Here is an 18694-nt window from a genome sequence, read left to right on the forward strand (position 1 = left end):
TTAGGATATAGCTGGATGGATAATATAATTATAATTATTCAAGTGAACTTGTAACTGTAAGCCCACTTTTGTGCACCCCTGTGTATAATAATAATAATAATAATAATAATAAAAATAATAATAATAATGTTACATTTATTGAGTGCCTTTCACATATATATATATATATATATATATATATATATATATATATATATATATATATATATATATATATATATATATTATATATATATATCTGCCCCCTGCTCGCCAGCCCCCGTACCTGCGCTATGCGCCAGCCTCTTTGCAGTTCTGCTGCTCGCGTGTGGGGATGCGGGTGTTCAAATTAAACAGATTTTTATTTTCATGGGAATTGTTACATGTGCATAATAGAACTATTTAACATTACAGCGAGTAATAAACCATATTAAAAAAGAGTAAAACGTAATAATTTCAAAATAAATTATGTTTCATGTTGCGTTAGAGTTATTTGTTGCGTAATACAATTTTGTTTTGTTTGGCTTTGAAATTAACACACAAATAATTTTTAATCTTACACTTTTACTGTAAAAAAATCAGTAAAAAGCAATTTTTTGAATTAAATTTTCGTCAATATCGCATTGAACGCCCGTATAACTGCCTGAGATTGAATTTCGTTTCTTTCTCTCTATTAAATAAAACAACTTTTTCGAATGTTTGGCTCTGAGATTTGCTAATTGTCTTTGCCAAAGCTATTGTAACGTGAAACTGTCAACGTTTTAATATGAATGACATATCAAGATCTCCTTTGGTGTCTCATGTTATCCCCTGAAGACGTACTACATTACCTTTCTTGATACGTCCTTCTGTCTTCAGTAATTCATGTGGAGGAAGACTGGAGGTGTTAACGGTTGTGGAGATTCTTCCTGATATTGTAAGTTGATGTTTTCATCTTCCACATCATCAGCACCAACTGTTTCAGCAGAGTCTACTCACCAATTTGCTGTGTAACCGATCGACATTTTTGGTGTTAATTCATTTGACTTCATCGTTTCTCAGTGCTAGGATTGCCCGTGTGCTCATTTTTTCTGTTGATAACCCTTCATGATGAAATTCTTCAATAAGATTTGACGTTACAATTTATAAGAGCTGAGAGAACACAAACTGTCTGCCAAAAGCATTCACACGAATGAGAGGTGAGATTACCGTGTGCGTGGCTGAATGTGGTTGAGAGGAGGGCGCGACTTGAAAAAATCTCATGGCCAAAGTCTCATCTCGTGGAACTTGACAAAAATCTTCCAAAAAGTGTCGTCTTGTTGCAGGATTTTTGTTATATAATAGAGAGATATATATTTTAGACATCAGACACTGGACTCCACTGTCAAACCGTAGCAGCGATAAATGAAAGTTTTAGAGACCTCAATGTACTTGATAAGGAGTTTTTGTAACGTTAATGCAAATGGCCAGGAGATGTCACTAGAGAGGCGAGTGTCGAATGCTTTCAACCAACAACACGATTTCCAACACAGTTGATTCAAATGTTTCGATCCTCTGTGAGGCTTCACTCCACCCATCACTAGCTGTCACTACCTGATTTGGACCACAAACCCAATTTGAACCACATAAGAAGCAGAAGAGCATCCTGGGATATTTCCAGAAGTTTTCAACATCTAGAAACTCCTCTATGCTCTCATCCACCCACATATCTCAGAAGCTGGCATCATAAACGCTCTCAGTCAGCTGTTCTGCTTCTTGGTGTAAAAGTTGTAAACCGTGAGCGGTGCTTCTGGCTTACAGTGCTGGAGAAGACTTGCTCGCTAAAACTCAGCAGCGTGTTTTGTCTTTTAAAGTGGAGCATGTAAGAGTTTCATCCATCCATCCATCCATTTTCCAACCCGCTGAATCCGAACACAGGGTCACGGGGGTCTGCTGGAGCCAATCCCAGTCAGCACAGGGTGCAAGGCAGGAAACAAACCCCGGGCAGGGTGCCAGCCCACCGCAGGATACACACACACACACACACACACAATTTAGGACCACCAATACATCTAACCTGCATATCTTTGGACTCAGGGAGAACATGCAAACTCCACACTGGGAGGACCTGGGAAGTGAACCCAGACGGGTCTCCTTTCTGCGAGGCAGCAGCGCTACCCATTGTACCACCATGCCACCAGTAATAATAGTGCACTTGTAATTGATAAAAGTTCATTCTAAATCTAATGTAAGATTTTGTGGATTTTTTAAAAGTATTGTGGCACGCAGCTGGGGGTGACACCCAGCTGGGACGCCCAGGAAGACAGGAGGAGGGCTCATGCCTCCTCCAGACCATGAGGGGGTGACCGCCCTGGTTCCTTTGGGGGCCACGGGTGCTGGGCTTGGAAGCCCAACCCTGTAGGGGCCCGTGGTCTCCGCCAGGGGGCACCCCCATGCCTGAAGGACCCGGAACCCCAACACTTCCGCCACACCAGGAAGTGCTTGGGGGAAGAAGACTGGGAATACCCGGAGGGCTTCCGGGAACACAGCCGGCACTTCCACCACACAGGGGAGTGTCTAGGGAGTGTCGGGGATCACCTGGAAACCATTCGGGTACTTATAAAAGGGGCCGCCTCCCTGCAAAGGAGGACTGGAGTCGGGTGAGGAGTGGATGAAGTTTGAAGGCAGGAGAGAGGAGACGGCCTGACGAGCAGGCAGAGTGTGAAAGAGGCCTGGGGCCTCATGTATAATGCTGTGTGTAGAACTCACACTATAACATGGCGTAAGAACAAAAGCGGGAATGTGCGTACGCACAGAAAAATCCAGATGCAGGAATCTGTACGTACGCAAACTTTCACGTTCTTCCACTACATAAATCTCGATCAGCGTGAAAAGTAACGCACGTGCACGCGCCTTTTGTCCCGCCCCCTACTCCTCCCAGAATTACGCCTCTTTGAATATGCAAATCGATATAAATAGCCTTCTGAGAAAAGACAATGGGAAAAGCACGGGAGAAAATATAAGAATTTCAGCGAATACCAAGTGGAGGCAAAGGAAAAACGTACTATTTGTTGGTTTAAAAGTGGTATAATCAACAAAAGAAAGTTGATCGAGTGACAGAGTGTCGGAAAAACTCGAAAGATCAAATTCACAAAGTCGCACAGTGCCCGAAATAAAAAAGAAATCACATATCAAAGTCGCCGTGAAAAGGCGAGTCGTAGCCCACCGTCTGAGTGTCATATGAAAGCTTATTAGGGTACAGACAAAAAAAAGGCACACAAATCACAAATTTCCACTTTAATCAAGTAGTTTATTTTGTCATTAAAGTAGAACATCATAAACTTCATCTTAAAGTCGTTTAATTTACTAGTTTCTCAAATCCCATTGTAACTAAAGTAGCACATTAAATGCATTGTTCTGTGTTTGATCTTCTATGTGCTCTATGTGTGTGAATCACTACGTGCTTCCGTTCTTTCTCTTTCTCCGACAGGACACATAATCCATTACATTCGAGATATTACAGCTCTCTGAATAATTAAAATACTGAGATGTATACGTGATATCTTTTTCATGATGATATAAATGAAAGCATGTTATTATACATGGGAACATGGTGGCACAGTGCTTGTTCATATCTCACGCAAGAGGCTTGCTGCGCCATGCGCAACCTTCAATGAAATAATTTATCACAGCAGTACTGTCTCTTTCAAACGTACTAACCCCCAATTCCTGTCCTTACTTTTCTTTCTCCAAATACCCAATCGCCACACAATCAGCTATGTAATAGACGTGAAGCCATTTGTAAGCTTAGAACGCCGATTCTTCAAAACTTTTAAGGAACATTGAAATATCTTCGTAGTACATGTTGAATTGTTCTATCCGTCTATCTTTCCAGTGTCACGTCAGCACAAGAATACAACGCAATGCAGGAACAATCCCTGAACTAGCTAGCGCTGCGGCACCGTGTCCTCACGTTTAATTATTAACAATAAAGATTATTTAAATGAAGTTAAAGTTTTATCTGTATAATATAATCAACATATTTTGGTGCATTTCATCTAAAAAATGATATCGTCATCATATGTAAATACGCGCTTTATAAAGTGGCGCAGGTTGTGCAATATTATAACTGTAGTGCAAGTTTACAGTGAGGTGATTGTACTTATAAGTCCAAACAGTTCTACAAGGAACACTTGATGGACTGATTGAGTGCGTTTAGAGTTCTTGGGATGAAACGTTTTCTAAACCGCGAAGTCCGTACAGGGAAGTCTTTGATGCATTTTGCCGTGGCTGAGGCAGGGTGTGCTTCATCCTGTATACCGATAATTCTCTTTCCAATCAGCTGCTGCTGTGATTCCCAACTCAGATACAGTGATATAAATACTCCGAGTGGTGCAGTGAGAGTAATATGGAAAAAGATGATCTGCTGTGGCAACCCTTAATGGGAGCAGCTGAAAGCAGAAGAAGATGCAGTGAGAGTTACAATGCTAAAGCAGTTATGGTATTTGGAATACTATGGCTATTCCCTGGACCATTATATTGCTACAGGTTAATTATAATCAGATGCATTACACTAATAAACAATATGCAGTTAGTTTCAGTGTATTTATAAAGCCGCGTCAGGAATGTGGAGCTAAGAAAGAAAAGGTGACCACACAGGAACAGTAGCACTGCTTTGACGCTGGGTGCCGCCAGTCTGCAAAACCGAGCGGAGAAATTGTGTACGCCAAGGAATGAGGTACTGTGGAAATGTGCTTGGCTTTACGCCAAGTTTAGGTTTTATACATCGCGATTTGAGTGTGGAAACGTTCGTACGCAACATTTCTGTGCGTACGCACCGTTTATACATGAGGCCCCTGGACTTTGGGGAGATTGGTGCCAGAGGCACTGGGTTTGTGCACAATAATTTGTCTTATAATTATGTATAATAAACATGTGGTGGACTTAAGAATCGTGTCTGTCTGTGTCCAGGATACTTCTCACAGTATATATAAAGTAATACAATTTAATTTTACTAGAGTACACTTACAATAGTCCCACTGTAGTACTTTTAACACAAATGAAGTTGATATTGTGTACAGTTTAAATACATTTAGCACAGAATGAGTTGCTCCAGCGTCACACATTTAAATCTAAATATCATCAGTCCTGGCCCAAGTTTATTTCTCGTACCTCAGCACACTTGTGTTTATTACACTTCAGAATACAAAGAGCAGTAAAGACGAGAAGACGACGAGCAGGTAGGGAGGTGAGGGGCTGCGAGGACAGAAAGTGATGGGCGTAGGTGACATGACACTCCGGTGTGTTTGGTGGCTCGCTCAGGTGGTTTGGATGTTAGGACATTTGAAACTTCTCAAGTCACTTCATAAAAGGGTCCGTTGTCACAGTTTCTCGTATTTCATATTTTATTAACGGTGAGTCACATTCACAAATCACAGCAGTCACAGTGATGGAGGCAGCTGCTCTTTGTCACCAATAACTGAGGATGTCCTCCATCTTTACGTCTTCACACCAACTCACACGTGTCACTGATCTGCTCAAACCTGAACTGAGGCTCAATGGAGTGAAGGTCTGGTGGTCTTTTTGTCCATGAAGGTGTCCTGTACCCCCAGGTCAGACTCTACAGATGATGCCAGTCAGTCAAGATGGCACTAATATCTCCTACAAGACGACTGACCTTAGAAACACAAATGTCTGCCCTTGTCGTGTTGTCCGTCGGCTTTTCTTCTTCATTTTCTGTAGATATGGCCGCTCTCTGCTGTCTCCCATTCCTTGTCTTTTTAATAAGAGACTCTGGGGGTCCGGCTGTCCTGTTCCTGTTAGCTCTGACTGCAGTATTTGACCCAGCTGACCATGACATCCTCATCGCCCATCTTGGCTCAGTCACACCTCACAGACAGAGGCTTTTAGTCAGGGTGGTCCACCTCTCCTCCTCATCCTCGGCCCCTCTCTATTCTGCGGCCTATTCTTTATTTCACTGTACATGTTCCTCTTAGTATCCATTTTTAAATAACTCAATATTTCTCTCCACGGCTACACAGATGACACTCTGACGTATTTTCCACTCATCAGATCCAAACCAATTCTCTTAACCCTTTATTGGAATGTCCAGAAGACATTAAGACATGGAGGTCACCTCATTCTCTTAGTCTACATGACATACAAACAGACCTTGTGTGTTCTGGACCTTCTGACCTCACTTGTGCTCCTACAGTTCATCTCGGCCCCTTGACCACCGACTGTAAACCCCTCACAGACAATCCTGCTGTGATTTGTGATAAAGAGATGACCTCCTCCTCCTCTTCTGTCCTCGTCCCCCTCGTGTCACTGACTGTCCTTCACTTTCTAACTCTCTCCTCTTTGCCCCCCTTAGTTCATCTCTCTGTTTGTTTTCTTCTCTCCCACTCTTGTCCCTGTTCCTCTTTTTCTTACCCAGCTGTCCTATAGAAGCCCACCCTCAGGCTGGGGTCCCCCACTTGTTTCCTTTAGACCCTCATCCCACTCCCACTCTTATTTTATTTTCCAGTTCGTTCCTAATTCCCAGTTCAGTTTATTCCCCTCTGTTTGTCCATCCATTTTCTAAGCCCCCTCAGTTCAGTTCAGGTGGTGGTCCCTCAGTGGCCGTCTGTCCACATCAAGTCAGGACCCCACACTGAACGGCACCAGTCCATCCCATCTCCACACTCCTCCATGTTCTCCTCGTCTTTTCTTTTATTTCTTTTTAATGGCTCACTTGTTCAGGCCGCTGCTCACTACGAGGACACGATTGGAGGGGACGGTGAAGTGGAGACGACGGAATAAAAAAGAAAATCAAAATCAAAACTGAGCCTCATGGGAGTTAAAGTGTCACCAAAGGACAATCAGCAGGTGGCAGACAGGACTTGGGGGACACGGAGCAGACACGGGTTCGAATGACACCGAGTGACGATGGAGACAAGCGCTGATGATGTCCTGTAATGGACCAGCGTCCTGTCTAGGGTTTGTCACAGCCTCATCCCCAGTGTCACTACAGCCTCAGGCCCCCTGTCACCCCACAGCTGGACTGTCCACCTCTCTTTGCTCCTCGGTGGGACAGGCGACTTGGGGGGCTTTTTACAGGATGACCCCCCACTGCTTTACTGCCTCTAGTGGTGAAACTCGGGGGTCTGCAGGTCTGAGTCTGCATGAGTTCTGTCACCAGTTGAGGGTCTCAAGGTGTTAAAAATAAAAGCGACGTTAAAGGAGGAGCACACAGGCTGAGAGTTTATTAAATGAGGAGCAGAGCTGAGAGGAGAATAAAAAGAAGAAAGAGGAGAATTTAGGGGTGAGTGGACGGGGGGCTCCGTCACCGATAGGGGGGTCAGTCTGATCACCACTGCTGGTCTTCTCATGTGAAGATAATCATATAATGTCCAGACCTGCTCAGCTCCCACTGTAGTGACCACAGGTTCATCTTCTCCCACCAACTGATCCCGTTACTCATCAGCCTGTGAGGAGACACAAGTGTGAGTTACAAACAGCAGGGGGCACCACACACACACTGCACTGTCACACTGACACGCCCCCTGATGTCACCCAGAATTCCTCTCAGTGTCTGTGCTCAGCTAAGTCACATGACGTGTGTGTCGGCCTGTCAGTCATTCAGTCCACTCACCGATTGGTCAACATCCTCTGAAGGCCTGCTGGCCGCGTCACATTTCATAAAGAAGGTGGTCTGTCCAGTTGACGTGCTGTTGCCCCCTCTGTCCCCATGCGGTCACTTCCTGTCTATCTCTCTAGTGCTCCGTCTCTCTTCATTTTCTCTTCTTCTCCTCCTCACTCTCATGTCTTCTCTCATTTCATCTCCTGCTCGTCTCTCATCCTCCATCTTGTTTCTTCCTCATGTCCACTGATCCCCCCGTCTGCTGCTCTGCTCTTTCTTGTTTGTTCCAAATGACCCTCAGCCCCCAGACTGTCATGTCCCCCTCTCCTCCTGTCCACACTGTCTGCTGTCCTGAACGCCCTGTGTCCTTGTCCCCCTGTCTCTGGCTGGACACTCAGCTGCTGTCCATTTCTTCTTCTTCTTGTCCATCTCACACTCCTCCTCCTCCTCGTCTTCCTCTGTCTGTCTCTCCTTATCTTTGTTGTCCTTCCTGTCTGTCACCTCAGTCAGCTCCTCTTGTCACTGTCACTCTGGTCACTCCATGTGCTGTCATGTGATCAGCCCGCCCATCAATAACACATTCACACCCCCCACCCCTCCCCCTCTTTACTCACATCAGTTCTTTTAATTTACAGTTGTCACTCCTGAGCCCCTCACTCAGCTGACGAGCCCCTGAATCTCCCAGGTTGTTGTTACTCAGCCACAGTACAGTCAGTCGTGAGTTTGGAGACGAGAAGACCGAGGAGAGAGCTGAGCAGCAGGCCGAGGTGAGACCACAAGACCTTAGCCTGAGGAGAAGAAGAGAGATGAGTGAGGACAGACAGACAGACAGAAGTACACACAGCACAAGGGCTCAATGACTGCGCCATCTTCACTGAAATGCACTTTGACCCTGAGACCACCGCTGTCCTTATAAGGTAAGGCGCTATATACCTGACAGGGTCTTCTGCCTTCCTGCCACACTGACTGGTGACAAGTCACTCAAAGTGACATGTGGACACTGAACAAGACTGTGAAGGACATGAGGCTGACAGTGTCCTGCACTTGAGGGTCCAGACAGACTTGTCAAAGCCGATGACAGCGGATGGACCACCTTGGATTTGTGTCTGTAACTGAGGACTCAGCACATGGAGGGGCTTTGAATGATTTGCAGGACTCCATCCACAGATTCCTGTTAGACACGCCGGTCACTGCTGGACATCGGAGAGCGCGACACTCGAGTGTCTGTCATGGTGGGCTCTCCTGATGTCAGACCACTTAGACGATGAGGACCCTCTGTCTGTCTATTGTGACAAAGACTGGACTGACTGTGTGATCAGTGACATAATGGACAGGGTGGACAGGACTGACATGTGACACTTCTGACACTCACACGTCACATGCTGACCGGTGCCACTGACCAGCTGACCTCAGTCCACTAAAGGCCTCACTGCTGGTGACCTCAGTTTTATTATTTCTCTCCTAATTTGTAATAAAGCCAGTGGATGAGCTCTGAATGGACACTCAGCATCCCCAAGTCCAGTCCCCTGGTCACAGAGGTGGTCTGGGTGGACTGTGAAGTGACCCCCCATTACTGCTGACCACTGCTGTCCACGAGTGACCTGCTAGCATCCCCACCTGCTGGTAGGTGTTAGAAATGACACAATTGACACCTCAGTGACATCAAACCACACGGAGAATCCTCTTTAAAAAAATCCATGTGTCCGTGTGTGTGTGTCTTCTGGTGAAGTGCGCATGCGCGGGGCATGGTGCGATGCTTCAAAGCAGATGCTTCAAAGGCCGCCTGACGCGTCACACAAGACAGAGAGGGCGGGACCTATAAAATATCGTGCGGCCGATCCAATCGGATTTCGGTAAATGAGGTAAGACCTAAAACATAAAACGTTAAAAATCCAATCGGGTACTGAGACGCGGAGACCAGCTTCCCCAAAAAGGTGGGATTACTGTTTGTTGTTGTGCAAGTGTTCACTCTGAGGATGTCAGATTTGTGATTAAGAAGCTTGTCCCGGTAAAGTGTAAAGTGTCAGTCATTGAAGGGATTTTCCTAAATATACGAATTTTCATGATATTACAATAGGATGACTTTTAAAAGTAGATTTATTTTCGCGCACATAAAATCCGTTGCTGGAGAGACGCCACACATACAAGATTACACAGATTAAAATACTTGCTGGCAAACTTCACAGTACTTGCTGGATAGACGCCACAAGCATGATTATCAGCTGCACGCCACACATTACATCAGTTGCTGCGGAGACTCTGCTGATTGCCCACTGTTGTGACAGAAAATTAAATGCATATTACGGACATCAAAGCCACTATTACTGTCAGAGAAAATTACACACATTTTACGGAAATACAAACCAGTATTACTGCGAGAGAAAATTAAAGATACACAAAACAGTGATATTACAGCCACATACAAGCCAGTATTACTGTGACAGAAAATAGACGGTCCCTTGCCATTTAATATAGACTGTTCCTACTAATGTTTATGCACTACTGTTCTAGCACCCGTTATTGTAACAGTCTTAATGACTAGTTAAAGAATAAAAAGACAAGAAGAACAGCAGCTGGGCCACCGAAAGAGAAAAGAATCAGAAGATCACAAGAAGAACACGTCAGGGGCGCAGAAAAGGAGGAGAATCATCAGGAATTCAGCAGTCCGGACCACCAGGATTAACTCACCTGTGAAGATCAGGAAACAAATCAAAAGAACAACAACACATCCCATAATAAACAGACAGAATATGACAGAATGTGAAAGGAAACCAAACAATCGTCTCTTCATAGCTCAGTCCTAAATCACAAGCAAATCCTTTTAGTTCTGAAGACACAAGTGAAGCCCCCATGGCAGTCTGTTTGAGGGGTCCTGCTTCTCGAGGTCCGACCACATAAAGCTCACAGTCTGAGGGCCAACGCGATTCTCTCAATGACTTCTTCAGGGCAAACAATAAAAAATAACACATGTAACTAAATAAATCCTAAAAAAGTCACTCTGTGACAATGACAATGACGTGTGTGACATTAAAGAGTATTGGCGTCCACTGCAGCTGTCCCCGTGTTGAGGACCCCCATCATTTGTGTGTCCTTGATGTCACATTAGAATACGTTGGTAAAGGCCGATGTCTGCTGACACTTTGGAACATTCAAATGATGACATGTCCCCTGTTCAAGGTGCCAGCGTTGTAATAAAGGGTGACACCATTGTCATCAATCAAATGACGATTTGTCTAAGAAACAGGCGAGACTCGAGCTGTGAGGGTAGAATACACGACAATGGGGTCACGTCACAAGTCTGATGTGCAGGACACCAACAGAGGAGCACAGGAGCAGAAAAGTGACATCACAGAGGGGCTGAGCAAATGTCACTCAGGGTCACAAGGTGGGACAACTGAAATCAGAAACTAATAGAAAGTGCTGGGGATTGTGATGGACACTTGAGGTCACAAGAAGTGAACTGGACTGTCAAGATAGATAGATAGATAGATAGATAGATAGATAGATAGATAGATAGATAGATAGATAGATAGATAGATAGATAGATAGATAGATAGATGTAAAAGGCACTATATAAAAGATAGATAGATAGATAGATAGATAGATAGATAGATAGATAGATAGATAGATATGTAAGACACTATATAATAGATAGATAGATAGATAGATAGATAGATAGATAGATAGATAGATAGATAGATAGATATGTAAGACACTATATAATAGATAGATAGATAGATAGATAGATAGATAGATAGATAGATAGATAGATAGATAGATAGATAGATAGATATGTAAGGCACTATATAATAGATAGATAGATGTTGTGCCCCCTTCACTCCCACATTGAAAGCCACAGGAGTGCAAAAGTACAGAAAACGTATTCATAGTGGGCTAACAATTTCATTCGGCCACAAACTCAACTGCCTGGTACAACCAGGTAAGGACTTTCAGCTGGAGCTCACATTGGATTCACAACACAGGGGGCCCAGTTTTCTTGTTTTGGCCCAAAGATGCTGTAATTATTTGGTACCATCACCTTCTATGAGGTAGTTTTCCTTAATGACAGCCACATTTGTATACTGCCTGTCGTAAATCCAGACTACACACTCTGAATCAGAGAATTTAATTGATGAGCAGGATAACAACATTAGTCATGAGTTAAATTTAGGAGTTAGAAGGGGATCCTCTGGACTTTGGGTGTGTCGTGTTTGTGGATGGATGTTTGTTGCGATTGGAGAATGGCACTCCTACTGTAAGTTATGCTGTTGTGCAGGATTGGACACTACTGGAAGGAGCCAAGCTCCCTCCTAGCTGGTCAGCACAAGCTGCAGAAGTCTTTGCATTGGCACAAGCATTGGCACAAGCATATCAGTTCCATGAGGGAATGGAGGTTACCATCTATAGTGACTCATGCTCTTCTTTTGGAGTTTGTCACTGTCATGGATCATTGTGGAAAATGAGAGGGTTCAGAACTAGTACAGGAAAGCCTATCCAGCATTACAACCTGCTTGTGCAGCAGTGGATAAGTGCCAAGTTCACACAGGGCAAAAAAACCCTGTAAGTGAAGGAAACGTGCCCACTAACTATTGGGCAAAGGAAGCCACTAGACGGCCTTTAATTCCTCACCGAAATTAAGGGTGTCTATTAGGCAGTTTATTATTTCATGTCTCTGCAAACCTCAGTCTAGTAGAGAGGTTTAACCAAGCTCTCAAGCAGATGCTTCACAAGGTGGTCAGCAGGGATGGGAGGAATTGGGACCAACTCCTCCCGCTCGTTCTATTTACATACCGGGAAGTCCCACAAGCCTCTACGGGGTTCTCACCTTTTGAATTATTATACGGTCGACAATGCAGGGGTATATTAGATATTTTGAAAGAAGGTTGGTAAGGAGAGGCTCTTCCCTCTACACATATATTGGAATAAATCGTGCAATTACACGATAGATTTGGAAAAATTCGGCCTATTCTAAAAAGTCATATGGAAGAGGCGCAAGCAGCACAGGCCCATTATTATGACCGTGGCACGACGCTCCAAGAATTACATCCGGGGATCATGTCATGGTGTTGGTTCCCACCTCCCATTCCAAATTACTCGTCCATTGGCAAGGCCCTTATGAAATCAAGGAGGGGAAAGGACTTGTCGACTATTTGGTGAAACAACCCAATCGTCGACCAAGTGAGCGGATTTATCATGTGAACTTGCTGAAGTCGTGGAAGGAAAAGGATCCCGATCCCTCCTCCGCTCAGCCACGCTCATTCTTTGCTCTAATAGACACCCTTAATTTCGGTGAGGAATTAACTTTCAGACAGAGACGGGAGCTGGAGTCAGCTATCCTGTCTGTTCCAGAGGTGGTGAGTGAGAAGCCCAGAAGGACCTCTCTGATTACGCATGACATAGTGACTGAGCCTGGAGTTATCGTCTGAGAGCACCCCTATAGACTCCTGGAGGCAAAGAAAGTAGAAGTGGAGCTGGAAATCAAGCGAATACTGGAACTAGGAGTGATAGAGGAAAGTTTTAGTCCCTGGTCCAGTCCATTCGTCTTGGTTAGTAAGCCTGACGGCAGTTGGAGGTTTTGCAATGACTTCCGTCGGCTTAACCAAGTCTCCCAATTTGATGCTTATCCCATGCCTCGTGTGGACGACCTCCTCGAAAGGCTAGGCCAAGCAAGATTCTTGACATGACAAAGGGGTACTGGCAGATTCCTTTAATGGATTCTGCAAAGGTGAAGACGGCATTTAGCACCCCTAGCGGACACTGGCAGTATTGTGTCCTTCCATTCAGGTTACACTGGGTTCCTGCGACTTTCCAGTGTCTGGTGGACAAAGTGCTCCAACCCCATAATGCGTATAGTGCTGCCTATCTGGATGATGTCTTCATCCATTCCAGCACATGGAAGGAACACATGCAGCAGGTCAGTGCGATGTTGCGGACACTAGGAGAAGCCGGGATACGAATCAGTCCAAAGAAATGTTTCTTTGGACTGAAAGAAGCTAAATATTTGGGTAACCTGGTGGTTTTAAAATGATCCTGTCCGCGAACCAAGCGGCAAGTCCAAGCATTTCTTGAATTAGCAGGGTACTACCATCGGTTTGTACCTCGGTTTTCTGAGAGAGTGGTGCCCTTGACTGATTTGACGAAGAAAAGAGCTCCTAATAATGTGGTATGGACTGACAAGACGGAAGCTGCGTTCTATCACTTAAAACAAGCTCTTACTTCAGCACCTGTATTAATAGCTCCTAATTTTTCTCTCCCTTTCATTCTCCAGACGGACGCTTCAGACACAGGCCTCGGTGCCGTTTTGAGCCAAAGGGTCGATGGTATTGAACACCCCATCATGTACCTGAGCTGGAAACTGCTGGATCGAGAGACCAGGTATGTGGCGGTGGAAAGGGAAACCCTGGTGATTAAATGGCCGATTACACAGTTGAGGTACTACCTCTTGGGCCGACAGTTCACTCTAGTATCGAATCATACTCCTTTACAGTGGATGGCCCTTCGCAAAGAGTCGAATCCACGGGTCACTAGGTGGTTTCTTGACCTACAAACTCACAAGTTTAAGGTCCTCATGCAAAATGCTCCTCAAAGACGTGTTGGAAATGCTGAAGGCAGGAAGTGTGCTGAACATCTAAGAGACTGCAAAATGGATGCCCTTACAGCTTGGATGTTTTCAGGCATTAATATGGACGGCCTGGAGATTTTCTGTTCAATGTTGTACCAGTCTGTCTAAATGTAGCCACCCATTGAAGAATTGTCTTATGATTTGGGACGTCACCATTAGGAGGAATGCTGAAGTGTATTTAGAAGGCATAGTGATGATGGATTTGTGGTTTTTGAAGAACGCTTTGACAGCGAGAGCAATGGTGCACACCAGACAAAGGCGTGTTGCCGACTAAAAACTACAAGGGATAGCCTATCAAAGGACCCAACCAACCCACTCGCCTGCCTCTACCTCGCGCAATGACCTTGAGAAATGGGGTTCTTCATTTTGGCTAACCCTGTATTTCTGCTGGAAATGTTACTGGAAATGCTCTGTGATTTATAGAGATAATTTGTGGGTTTCTTTACCTGAAAGAGATCCTGGACTCAATTACTACCTCTGCATTTCATAAAACCAGACATTCCATTGGCAGACATCTGGTGGATATGCAGTCCAGATTCACAAACAGGCCAGCTGGGTTTACGCCCCACCCTTCCTTATAATTGGGTGGTCTTTGTGCTCGTGATATCTCAGCACATGATATTCTGATTGTACCTGAGTCTCCTGCAGCATCAATGATTTCACTCTCCATACATTCTGTTTCTGATGTTTCTGACTTTGGTCCTTCCTATTCTGGTGTGTATAGAGATTGTATCGGCCAGCCATTCCAAATGAGAATAAGGCTGGGGATGAAGTTAAAGTCAGATTTGAATCTATTGTTCTCTGGATAATCCCAAATAAGAACTTGGAGTAGATAAATTATATTCACTTCAGTCAGCAATGAAATGACTTGGCAAAACAGGATTGCTTTGGATATGCAATTAGCTCAGGAAGGAGGCGTTTGTGTCGTATTTAAAGAAGCCTGCTGTACGTTTATTTCAAATAAGTGAAGTTTATTTCAAGGGTGGAGGCTCAACTCAAAGGTGTAAGAAGAACCAGAATATCATAGAATAAGACTTTCATTTTATAGAAGTCTTTGGGTGTAAACCAATGAACCAACCAGAGAAAGTGTATGCACTGATTGACACTGTATGTAAATTCAATAGTTTATAAATTAACCTCTACCCTTAATATTGTGACCATTCTGACCCTACTATAATACACTGCTTGTGAATGCTCCCCCTGTATGAAGTGATATTAAAGACACACAGAACAGTTCTTCTCCTGCCTGGTTTCTAATAGTAAGAGGTTTTAATTCTAAGATAAGATTTTTTTTCTTTACTATATCTCCAAGTTTAATTTCTTCCACAAGTGTTAAAGCTGAGGTGACTCTGATGTTCCTGCCAATGTCACCTCTTTAATCGCAAGAGTAAACGTAATTCAATTCAGTGTAGTGACTGTGAAGAAATCTGAGAAGAAGAGCAGCTTGGCTCAGTTGTGTAGGATTTGGGGAGACAGCATGGTGACTTTAGGGCGTCTGTTCTGTAAGTGAAGCAAAGAAACTTCATGAAGAGTCTGAGGTGCAGTCAGCTGGGCCAGAGAACGGACTCTGAGTGGTCTCATTATTTCAATATTGCAGAGGCATGAGAAGGAAACAGTAAATGACCACAACAACATCAAGAAGCTATTCAGGTCATCTGGTTCTGTTGAAGCCCACTTGTCTGCTATGGCCCTCTACGGCTGTCCTCTTAATTACTGCTCTTCTATCTTCATGGCGTGACATTGTTTTGGTCAGCGAGTCAATGTCAGCGTCTTTAGTTTTAAGGCTTCCAGTTTCTATTCCAGTTAGGTAAGCTAGCACATTAATATGGAGAAGGAGAGCCTACTGTGAACTCAACATTTAAAAATGTCAGACTTGGCCTAACAAAAACTGAACAGCCTCATAAGTTTATCTGTGGAGTTGAATGCCTACTACTGGCTTCTTTGACCTAAATCTGGCATCCTGTACTAAAGACAATGTGTAAAAGAGACCAACTAGAAAGATGGAGGAACTGGTGATCAGTAGAGGGATGGACATTAAAAGTTATTGGGGAACACATAGCATTGGTGTCAGGTGGCCATCTTCATCCACTGCATTACTGTACATTAAAATAGACTGGACATCAGTGTGAGGATCGTAACATCAATGCAGAAAACAAAGTAAAGTGTGAAGGAATTGTGAAACACCTCTGAGAACTGAACTGCAATCACCTCTCCACTGCTGAAGAGCGTGAAGTTCATGAAGATATCAGCGGTCATTCAAAAACAAGAATAAAAATGAAAAAATGGACAGCAGTGGATTGTGTTTGTGGTGTACATGAGGCTGCAGCAGGCTTCTGGGACCAGCAGTGTATCTCAGAGGCGCTATAAAAAGGACGATTATCACAAAACACAGGCGGTTAGGCACACTTGGAAATTAAAGCACAGCATTTAAAATGTAAAAGAAAATGGTGAGTGCTGAATGGAAATAAACAACAAAAGACAAACTTATGGAGTAACTGGGCCAAGACCAGTCCTGTAACTGCCAACACTGCACCAGATGGCGCTGTATGCTTTTGTTCTCACTAATGGCCCATCAGCTCATCTCTACTGCTTTGACCCCCAACACCACAGACTGAGTGCACATAAAAATAATTTCTTTATACACAATGTTTTATTTGCATATTTGTCACTTAAAATGTCAGCATACATTTTAAAATAAGTAACAAGCCCCCAGAGTGGCGCTGCTGCTCATGAAGAGCAAAGCAACATTTCTCAATCAGCTTGGCACATAAAACATCACATCAAGTCGATGTGAGGCAAAGCTGTCAGTGTGCAATGAAAAACAATCATGTGATGAATCACACAGACACACAATGGCTTGACAGTACGTGTGTACTCAAATCACATGATGTTTTCTCTAAATGGCACCTCATATACAGTCAAAGTTCAACACTGCATTAGTCTCACCAGCTTCACTAAGTTACACGGTAGAAAAATATACTGTATGTGCTTGCTCTTGTTGCATTTTCACACATTATCCAGTGTGCTGTGTCTGCAAAATCGTTTTTAGCATGACTCCATCTGGTATTGTGTTCTGTCCACTCCCCTACCATCTTCTACATTCTCCACGTGGAAATTAATGCAGTCTGTGAACTTCACACTACTAGGCATGTAAAAAATATTGTGATGCAATTTCAGGTGAGTGAAATCATGGACCACAGTAGTATGGGATATGTGTTTGTCAGGTGACAGGTAAGGATCAGAAAGATTCAAGAAGATTCAGACATTGACAATGGAACCTGGCTCTGAAGACTTGGAAAGTAACCTCTCTGGTGGGAAGGAGAAATAACTCATGGAAAATACCAGCTGGTGACAGCAGGGCTGACCTCTACATACAGGGATGGCAATGGAACTGACTTGTCTATCAAAGGTGGAGGTTCATTAGATGAGTGTGGATGGACTTAACACTAGAATACCTGAAGCCTATGAAAAAAGTAATAATCCTGGGCCACCTTAAATTCCTTCACACCTCTCCATCAGCGCCTTTTGTGTTGTAAATGCATCGATCAGCACAAGCAGACTGCTATCTCATCAACCCCACTGATGCATCTTAAGTTCTCACAGCTCAAGCCTGTTTATCTAGGTGTGAGGTGCCTGGAGTTGTAGAAGGTAAATAATATCTTGTTATTTGGAATGCATGCAATTCTTGTGGGTGTTGTGTCTACAAAGATCTGTGTAAGTATAGGATGACAGGAAATGTAAGAAATGCTAAACACATACCTAAACCAGAAACTTTCTCCATGTTATAGTAATAATGACGTGAAATGTATAATGTGTGAAGACTTTAGTTCAAATATCAAATAAACTCGTGCACTTCTATTCAAGAATATAACCAAAGACAAAAAACATTTGATTTATTTGTGGCTGTCAATGAGTTAAAAACCCAAACTCAAATGTCAATCGACAGAATGTTGATATGTATTCTTAGATGGTGCAGAAGTAACAACTGCTGCCTTAGAACCAAAAGTTTGCGGTTCGCGGGTTCCTAGTTTTGAGTATTACTACAATATAATAAAAACATACATTTGATTTGAGTCTGTAACACCCGGTGTAAACTTTGGCTACTTGTAAAAGTTAGCTCTTGTTTTTTTATTATTCGTTTTTATTCTCTCAGTGACATTTATGTGGTACAGAGAACTTGCCTCTCCTTCTCTGAGTTTATGCCGTTTATCTCCATTCTTTTCACAAGAGCAGCTATGACCACAGTTGGTGCTGAGGCTGACGCCTGCTCAGAACTATTTGTTATACCGGCAATCAAAGATACAATGTCCAGTGACCGCTATCAGACTATCATGCGGCATTTGCACTTTAACAACAGACAACCATGCAGAACATGTGAAAAATGAGAGCTGTGTTTTGAGTTACAACCCAGGGCAACATATTACTGTTGAAGAGCAACTGTTTCCAACCGAGGTCCATTGTCCTTTCTTGTAATACTTCTCAACCAAGCCTGACAAATTTGGCATAAAGTTTTG

At 43.7% G+C, this 18694-nt stretch overlaps 2 protein-coding genes and 1 long non-coding RNA gene across 4 annotated transcripts in view; 2 read left to right on the forward strand and 1 right to left on the reverse strand.

The window, feature by feature from the left end:
• LOC114643553 (protein NLRC5-like) overlaps nucleotides 1-18694 on the forward strand; it is a 5922889-nt gene that overhangs the window by 3683336 nt on the left and 2220859 nt on the right. The window lies entirely within an intron of this gene.
• Nucleotides 1-18694, reverse strand: part of LOC114641960 (NACHT, LRR and PYD domains-containing protein 3-like) — a 592098-nt gene that overhangs the window by 415288 nt on the left and 158116 nt on the right. The gene's annotated exons all lie outside the window — the stretch shown is intronic.
• LOC127527388 (uncharacterized) overlaps nucleotides 6764-18694 on the forward strand; it is a 236632-nt gene continuing 224701 nt past the window's right edge. The window contains exons 1-2 of the long non-coding RNA XR_007934699.1: nucleotides 6764-6890; nucleotides 7223-7363. This is a non-coding gene — a long non-coding RNA (uncharacterized LOC127527388). The remainder of the gene's footprint in view (nucleotides 6891-7222; nucleotides 7364-18694) is intronic.

The sequence above is a fragment of the Erpetoichthys calabaricus genome, chromosome 4 (genome assembly GCF_900747795.2).
Source record: "Erpetoichthys calabaricus chromosome 4, fErpCal1.3, whole genome shotgun sequence".
NCBI lineage: Eukaryota > Metazoa > Chordata > Cladistia > Polypteriformes > Polypteridae > Erpetoichthys > Erpetoichthys calabaricus.